General features: G+C 36.6%; 1 non-coding gene across 1 annotated transcript; it reads right to left on the bottom strand.

Annotated features, from left to right (window-relative positions):
* Positions 1-270: 270 nt before the first annotated feature.
* Positions 271-403, bottom strand: LOC125995603 (small nucleolar RNA SNORA51). The gene has a single exon (XR_007491098.1). It is a non-coding gene; the product is annotated as a small nucleolar RNA SNORA51 (small nucleolar RNA).
* Between the last annotated feature and the right edge of the window lie 8424 nt (positions 404-8827).

Genomic DNA, 8827 nt, shown 5'->3' with positions numbered 1-8827 from the left:
TCTCTTCTGCTAATGAAGCCTAAGGTGAGTCTTTTGCATCTGAAAATGGGTGGTTGAAGGGAAAAGGAAATTTGTTTTCTTGTTTGTTTGTTTTGTTTTATCTTTTTGTGATGTTTTACTTACTTTTTTCCTTTCTTCTCTTAAATTGATATTTATAACCCTCTAGATGGACCCCTCCCAGTTTTATTTGTTTGTTTGTTTTCTGCCTTTTTTTCTTTTTTTTCTTTCAAACAGAACCACATAACTTTTTCTTTTTTTTTTTTTTTTTTTTTTTGTCCCCCAATTCACAATACATACCCGGCAAGGGGCCTGTGTTGAGGTGTATATGGGGTGCCTTTACTGTACCTCCTCTTTCTATACAGCCAGTGTAAAGAACACAGCCTGTGGTAAGAATTGGGAGGCCTTATTTTATCTTTTATTTATTTTTTTCTTTTCTTCAGGGCAAACTAAAGTTGTTTTTTTTTTGTTTTTTTTTTTTTTTTTTTTTTTAAGTAAGAATTCATTTAAAGGACAAAATTGATTAACATAATAAGGTAAACTAATATAACATAATATAGTGACATAACATAACATATAATATAATTAATATAATAATAATACATGTAAGTCAGAGAAAGTTTCTGATTAAAAACACAATTTTCTTTTTTTTCCATAATGGCTTACATATCTTTCACTGTAGTATTTTGGGTACATATTCACATTAAATCAGGGGAATACCCATCACCTAATATGTCCTCTTCTCAATCAAAAATCAAATATACTGAAAATAGGCAGAGTCCTGTCTAGAGGCTTCCAACCTCAGTTTGAGAGAGGATGTGAAAAAAGTAATTAAAATACCACAACAATACACACACACACACAAAAAAATATCGAATTAAATAACCGATAAGCACCACAACAATAAAGACAGGCACCACACAATAATCTCGGTTCTGAAATCAAATCATACTCAAGTGCAAAAAGAAAGAGAAAGACAAAACAAAATAAAATAAAATAATATTGGAGACATCAACCGTAATCTCCACACCAAAATAAAGACGTCAAAAAAAATAGATCATTTATTCTCCTCTTGCTGCTTTCGTGGTATGTGGAAGACTTCTACTTTATCTTGGATGGTAAAATCAGACCTGTTTCTAGAGGTCTTAGTGGCTGTGCAGATCAGGGAATGGAGTTTATGAAGTCTTTCTTTGTGGTTCTAGCAGTTATGCTTCTTCAATGTCCTTTTTTTGTTTTTTATGTGTTCTAGGTGTTTCAGAATAGTGCTACCATTCTGTGTTTTTCTTTTGTCTTCTGACTTACTTCGTTTAACATAATATGATCTAGGTCCATCCACGTTGCTGCAAAGTCTGTGATTGTATCATTTCTAACTGCCATGTAATATTCCATTGTATATATGTACCACATCTTAATGATCCATTCATCTGTTGTTGGACATCGAGGTTGGTTCCAAGATTTGGCTATTATACTGAGTGCTGCAATAAATAGTGGGGTGCATACGTATTTTGGAATGAATGTCTTTCCATCTTGGGGATATATGCCTAGGAGAGCAATTGCTGGGTCAAATGGCAGCTCAATTCTGAGTTCTTTGAGCACTCTCCAGACTTTTCTCCATAGATGTTGGACCAAGGGGCATTCCCACCAGCAATGAATGAGAGTTCCTTTCATACCACATCCTCTCCAACAAAGGTTGTTCCCATTATTTTTGATGTGAGCCAACCTCACTGGTGTGAGGTGGTATCTCATTGTTGTCTTGATTTGGATCTCCCTGATGATGAGTGAAGGTGAGCATGTTTTCATGTGTTTGTTGGCCATCCTTCTCTCTTCCTCAGAGAAATGTCTATTCATTTCGTCTCCCCATTTTTTTATGGCTTCGTTTGGTTTTGAAGGACTCAGGTTTCTGAGCGCTTTGTATGTTCTAGATATCAGCCCTTTATCTGATATATCAAGTGAAAAGATTTTTTCCCATTCTGTTAGCTGTCTTCTTGCATTAAGTAGGGTTTCTTTTGCCATGCAGAAGCTTTTTAGTTTGATATAGTCCCATTTGTTTATAGTTGATGCTAACGTTTTTGCCATTGGTGCTCCATTCTCAAAGACCCTTTTGATATAAAGGTCTTCGAGTGTTCTGCCTATTTTATTCTCGATAAACTTTATAGATTCAGGTCTGATTTCCAGATCTTTGATCCATTTTGAGTTGACTTTTGTATAAGGAGTGAGATATGGGTCGATTTTCACTTTCGTGCATATGAGTTTCCAGTTGTACCAACACCATTTGTTGAATAGGCTTTCTTTGTTCCATTTCATATTCTTGCCTCTTTTATCAAATATTAGTTGGCTATATATCTGGGGGTTTATGTCTGGGAATTCTGTTCTAATCCACTGGTCTGAGGTCCTGTCTCTGTTCCAGTACCATGCTGTTTTTATTACTATGGCTTTATAGTATAGTTTCAAGTTAGGTAAGGAGATACCTCCCAACTTCTCATTTTTCAGAATGTGTTTAGCTATCCTGGGTCTTCTATGGTTCCAAATGAATTTTATAATTGATTGTTCTATTTCTTTAAAGAATTGTGTCTGGATTTGGATAGGGATTGCATTAAATCTATATAGCAATTTGGGTAAAATAGTCATTTTGACTATGTTAATTCTACCTATCCATGAGGATGGGATGTTCTTCCATTTCTTTAGATCGTCTTCAATTTCTTTCTGAAGTGTTTTGAAGTTTCCCTGGTATAGATCTTTCACTTCTCTTGTAAGGTTGATTCCTAGGTATTTGATATTTTTTGATACTATCTTAAATGGAATTGTATTTTTAATCTCTCTCTCCTCAACTTCATTGTTTGTATATAAAAACGCTACTGTCTTTTGTGTATTGACTTTGTATCCAGCCACTTTACTGTATTGGTTGATTGTTTCTAGGAGTTTTTCTGTGGATTCTTTAGGGTTTTTGATGTATATCATCATATCATCAGCATATAGAGCTAGCTTGTGTTCCTCTTTCCCTACTTGAATTCCTTTGATTCCCTTCTCTTGTCGGATTGCTATTGCTAGGACTTCTAAGGTTATATTGAATAAGAGTGGAGAGAGTGGACAGCCTTGCCTAGTTCCTGACCTTAGTGGGAATGCTTCTAGTTTCTCGCCATTAAGTATAATGTTGGCTGTAGGCTTTTCATAAATAGCTGTAACTATCTTAAGGAAGGTGCCTTCTAACCCTATTTTGCTGAGTGTCTTTAACATGAACGGATGTTGGATTTTGTCAAACGCCTTCTCTGCATCGATTGATATGATCATGTGGTTTTTGTCCTTCATGTTGTTGATGTGGTGTATAATGTTGATTGATTTGCGTATGTTGAACCAACCTTGCATTCCTGGGATGAATCCCACTTGATCATGATGTATGATCTTTTTAATGAGGTGTTGGATTCGGTTTGCTAAGATTTTGTTAAGTATCTTTGCATCAATATTCATTAGTGAGATTGGTCTGTAGTTTTCTTTTTTGGTGGTGTCTTTGCCTTCTTTAGGAATGAGTGTGATATTAGCCTCATAAAAGGAGTTGGGGAGGATTCCTGTTTTTTCTATGGTTTTGAAAAGCCTATGGAACAGTGGTAATAAGTCTTCTTGAAATGTTTGATAGAATTCACCTGTAAATCCATCTGGGCCTGGGCATTTGTTCTTAGGGAGTCTTTTAATTACTTCTTCAATTTCCTCTGAAGTGATTGGACTGTTTAGAGTTTCTAGGTCTTCCTTTTCCAGTCTTGGAAGAGGGTGTTTGTCCAAGAATCTGTCGATTTCTAGTGGGTTCTCTAGCCTAGTTGAATATAGTTGTTCATAATATGATCTCATGATATGTTGTATTTCTTGGGGTTCTGTTGTAATCTCTCCCCTTTCATTCGTGATCCTAGTAATTTGGGTGTTTTCCCTCTTTTTTTTGGTAAGTTTTGCCAATGGTTTGTCTATCTTATTTATTTTTTCGAAAAACCAACTCCTGGTCTCATTGATTTTTTGTATTGTTTTCTTAGTCTCTATGTTGTTTATTTCTGCTCTGGTTTTTTATGATTTCTTGCCTTCTGGTTGTGGTTGGATTTCTCTGTTGCTGTTGTTCCAATTCTTTGAGGTGATCTTTTAAACTGTTGGTTTTGTTATTTTCCTGTTTCTTAACATAGGCCTGTAATGCTATGAGTTTCCCCCTAAATACTGCTTTTGCTGTATCCCATAAATTCTGACACGTTGTCTCTTCATTGTCATTCGTCTCAAGGAATCTTTTTATTTCCTCCTTGAGTTGTTCTTTGATCCAGCTGTTGTTAAGCAGTATGTTGTTCAATCTCCAGGTATTAGTTTTCCTCCATTGCTTCTTCTTGACATCAATTATAAGCTCTGTTGCATAGTGATCTGAAAGGGTACTTCTAATGATCCTTACCTTTGTGGTCTTATATAGGTTGGCTTTGTATCCTAAGACATGATCTTTTCTGGAGAAGGTTCCATGTGGGTTTGAGAAGAATGTGTATTCTACTTTCTGGGGATGGAGGGCTCTATATAAGTCTATTAGCCCTAATTCTTCTAATTTTTCATTTAGAGCTCTTATTTCTTTACTATTTTTCTGTTTGGAGGATCTGTCCAGTGGTGATAGTGGAGTATTGAGGTCCCCTACTATTATCACAATTCCCTTCATGTGTTTCACCAGGTTTGTCAGTAGTTGCCTCACATATTTTGGTGACTTTACATTAGGTGCATAGATATTGACAAGGGTTAGCACTTCTTGATCTAATGTTCCCCTGATCAGTAAGTAGTGCCCCTCTTTGTCTCTGATCACTTTCTTGAGGTTGAATACAATTTGGTCTGATATAAGAATGGCTGTCCCTGCTCTTTTTTGTTTTCCATTGGCCTGAATAATTACTTTCCATCCTTTAATTCTAAGCCTGTGCTTATCCTGTAACTGTAGGTGTGTTTCTTGCAGACAGCAGAAGTCCGGTTTATTTTTCCTAACCCAGTTCTCTACTATGTGTCTTTTAATTGGAGAGTTTAGTCCATTAACATTTAGGGAAATTATTGATAGAGAGGACTGTTGTGCAGTTGTATTGTGTTGCGTGGTTGTTGTTACAATCGGGGGTTTGGATTGTGTAATTCGTCTCTGAGTAAGTCGCTTAGGATCGGCTTAGTTTGCACAAATAGTTCAAGTTCGTTCATATTTGTGAATGTTTTTAGTCTGCCCTCCCATATGAATGATAGTTTTGCTGGGTATTGGACCCTGGGTTGGAAATTTCTTTCACTCAGTCGTTTAAATACGTCATTCCACTGTCTTCTTGCTTGAATTATTTCAAATGGGAGATCTGGTTTGATTCTTATGTCCTTTCTTTTGTACTTGAGGTTTTTTTTTCTCCCTTATTGCTTTCAGGAGTTCCTCTTTCTCTTTGTTTTTCGCCATTTGGATTATTATGTGTCTTGGTGTGGGTTTATTAGGGTCTATTTTATTAGGGACTCTCTTGACTTCTTGGATTTGTCCTAAATTGTCTTTCCAGAGGGTGGGAAAGTTCTCTGTTATTATCTCCCTGACTACTTGTTCTTCCCCCTTCCCTATTTCTTCCCCTTCTGGTATACCCACAATTCTTAGATTGTTTCTTTTGTCCTTATTCATTAGATATTGGATTTTTCCTTCCAGTGCTTTGCCTTTTTTTTCTTTGTTGGTTTCTTGATCATTTTTATATTGCAGTTTTCCTTCGAGTTCATCGATGTGCTTCTCCAACTCTGTGGTTCTACTCGTAAGGCTTGTTATTTTGTCTTTTAAATCCTTCACTTCATGTGAAGAAGACCTAAAAGCGGCCATGAGGAAGGAAATGCAAGAATTACTAAACAGAATGAAAGAAACCCTAGCAACCGAGTATAAGAAATTCATGGACGAACGACTAAGCCAAATTAAAGAAGAAATGTTAAAGAACATGAGAGATTCCATACAAACAGAACCACATAACTTGAATCATCTTGTTCTGCCTCATTAATTGGGGGGTGGGAGGAAAGGATGATACTAAGACCAAACAGTTGTATTAACATTGAGTAGAAATAAAAATAAAAATGATCAGACTTAAACACCAAATCCAAAGCCAAGGATAACAGAATCGATACCCAATCTACAAGCTAGACACAGAGGGGACCACTTATACTAGCAGCCCAAGGGGCAAAGGAGGGGCGAAATAGGATGCATGCTGGGACCAGGATTGGAGGGAGGACATCACTGGTGGTGGGAATGCCCCGGGTTTAATGCCACTATGTACCTAAAATATTACTGAAAGATATGTAATTCACTTTGATCACAATAAAAATTATTAATAAGAAAGAATATAAAAGGAAACTAGAGAAAAGACTAATTTGGGTAAAGCAGGGTGTGAGTTCTGTGTCTAGCTACAGGATATAAAGAAGTACAGTAAGGGAATAACAAATAAGCTAAAAGTAAAAATTGAAAGAATACTTTACAGGACTAAGGGCTGGTAAAGAGGAAACTAAGAGACACTGGAGACAGGCAGTTGGTGGTGTGGGTGTAGCATTAGAACTTGGAATGCATAAACTTTATCATTAACAGTTGTGTAAATTATAGTACTCCAATAAAAATTATCATCATCAAAGTGTAAGCCAGATGCAGCAGTTTGTTTTTAAAATATCTTCATCTAGAATGTTATAAGGCTATTTCTGAAATGGGGCGGGGACTTTACAGTGGAAAATTATACCAAGACCACCCTGATGAGTTTTCTTTAAAAGCAACAAGTGCCACCACATGAGTTAATTTCTTGTTTCTCTCCATCTTGCCCTGTGCTACTTTAGTAAGAGGAATTTACTCTTCAATTTCCTGTAGTGATTTCAAATTCCCAAGGTTATTGCAGTGCCTTACTTTATAGCAACAATTACACATCACTCCCTAAGGTTGTAAAGGATTTGGAAATACCATCTCAGGGGAAACTTTCGGATGTCAGATGCCACCAACTTGCAACAACATTAACTCTGATTAGTAACAGCGGTGTGAGATGCTTGGAGGAGGGAAAAAGTAGGAACCACAAAGTGAGAGACTTCTTTAAATATCTTGGCTATCTCTGAACACTCAGAGAACCTAAAAGGGGAGATCACAGTGAAAATAATAAGCATTTGTCTAATCTTACAGAGAGTTGTCTATGTTTGCAGGGGGCTGAATTTCTAGCCTCTAATGATAAACCTACAAAACTCTCTTCACAAGAGTGATTATCTTAAATGGTTAATGTTTTCAAGAAAATTATTGCTGAAGCTCTTTTAATCTTAAAAGGTTGGATTTTTAATCTTTTTTTAATCTTCAAATTTTTGGATTGGACGTATATTGTACTTTTATGGACAGTATCTTGGAAAACTAACCTGTTCCCAAATGGGAATTGAGAACAAGTCTAAAAATCATCAAATGCAACTCTTGCTTTTAGTAAATCAGGAAACATACTCAGAAGAGAAGAGCAGTATGTTGATTTGCCCTCATGTTGATCTTTTCATTTCTTTTCAAGTTGACATCTTATTTAATTCTGTTTTCCTCTATAGAAATTTGAATTTGGAGATATGGGAACTTGGGGAACAAACTTATGTTATTACTTTCCTTAAAAAGTAATAGTGCCAAGAGCTTCTGCCCCCATAACCAGCCTCCATCAAGTATGCAAAAGGTACAGAGTTGTAGAGGCAAAAGAAAATACTGAAAGCCAGTGCAGGACAGGTCTGCTCAAACTTCATTTAAGAGGATGCATATTCCTAAAGGAGAACCCACAATGACAGAAGTCAATCAACAACAACAACAAAAGCTTAAGAATTTTAGTTTCAAGTCCAGTACCTACAATTGCCTGCTTTCTGTTGGCAGAACTGACTCAGAAGCATTAAAGGGAAGATTGTGTACAAAGGATGGAATGGTGTCCCAAGTAGTCCAAAAGAATGGACAAGGATGGGAGTCATTCTTGTGTCTATAGAAAGAGGATATTAATAGCACTATTTTCTGAGAATGTTGCAAGGATTAAAGGAATAAAGATATGAAAAGTACAGAGATAGATAACAGATGCTCAGGAAGCACAGGGGTGAATCCAGAGCAGAGGTGAACTGAAAGAACCTGCACCAAAACCTTCATTTACCTGATGAGAATACAGAAACACAGAGGAAAGTTACATTCTTCAAATCACATTAATAGAAACAGTCAAGACTCAAAATTCAATTCTTCTGGCTGGTTGCTAAAGACCTATATCTGGAACTTTATTACCTATGGGAGAATCCAAGATCTGGATCTGCTGAGCTCAGATCATCGTGACTTCCTGCCTACACTATGTAATGGATTGGAGTCCCCAGGATTGACTCTCATTTTCTGAATTGTTGATACACTAGCTGACTTGCAGTTCCCCCTCTCTTGGGTGCCTCTGTGTAATTAGGTCTTTATGTGGCAGGAGAACCAAGGAGTGTCTCAAAGGCAAAAGCACCCTACTTAGCTATGTGATACTTTAAGTTGAATCCCAGCACCACCCAGCATGTGTTGAACAGAATTCCAGCAGGACAGCTATTTTAGAATCCCAGTACTAGAAGAGAAATGTTCTATTGCTAGTGCACCACAATCAAGTACATCTGAGGTCCACAATTAAAGTATGCAAGTTAGAGAAGAGAATAAATTTGTTTTTTACCAAAAAAAAAAAAAAAAAAGGCAAAAAAGAATCAACATGGTGAATCTCAAAGAAGCAAGCAGGAAAGGTCCCCTTTTTGAGGCCCAGTGGTATAAATTACTGATTCCATCCTTAGTGAACAGGCCATGATTGGAAGCATAAAGAGGAAATGTTTTAAAGCAGCCTTCCCTTCCTAGAAA

This window comes from Suncus etruscus, chromosome 17, assembly GCF_024139225.1.
Source record: "Suncus etruscus isolate mSunEtr1 chromosome 17, mSunEtr1.pri.cur, whole genome shotgun sequence".
In the NCBI taxonomy this organism is placed as follows: Eukaryota; Metazoa; Chordata; class Mammalia; order Eulipotyphla; family Soricidae; genus Suncus; species Suncus etruscus.
This window is presented reverse-complemented; position numbering and strand designations above follow the sequence as displayed.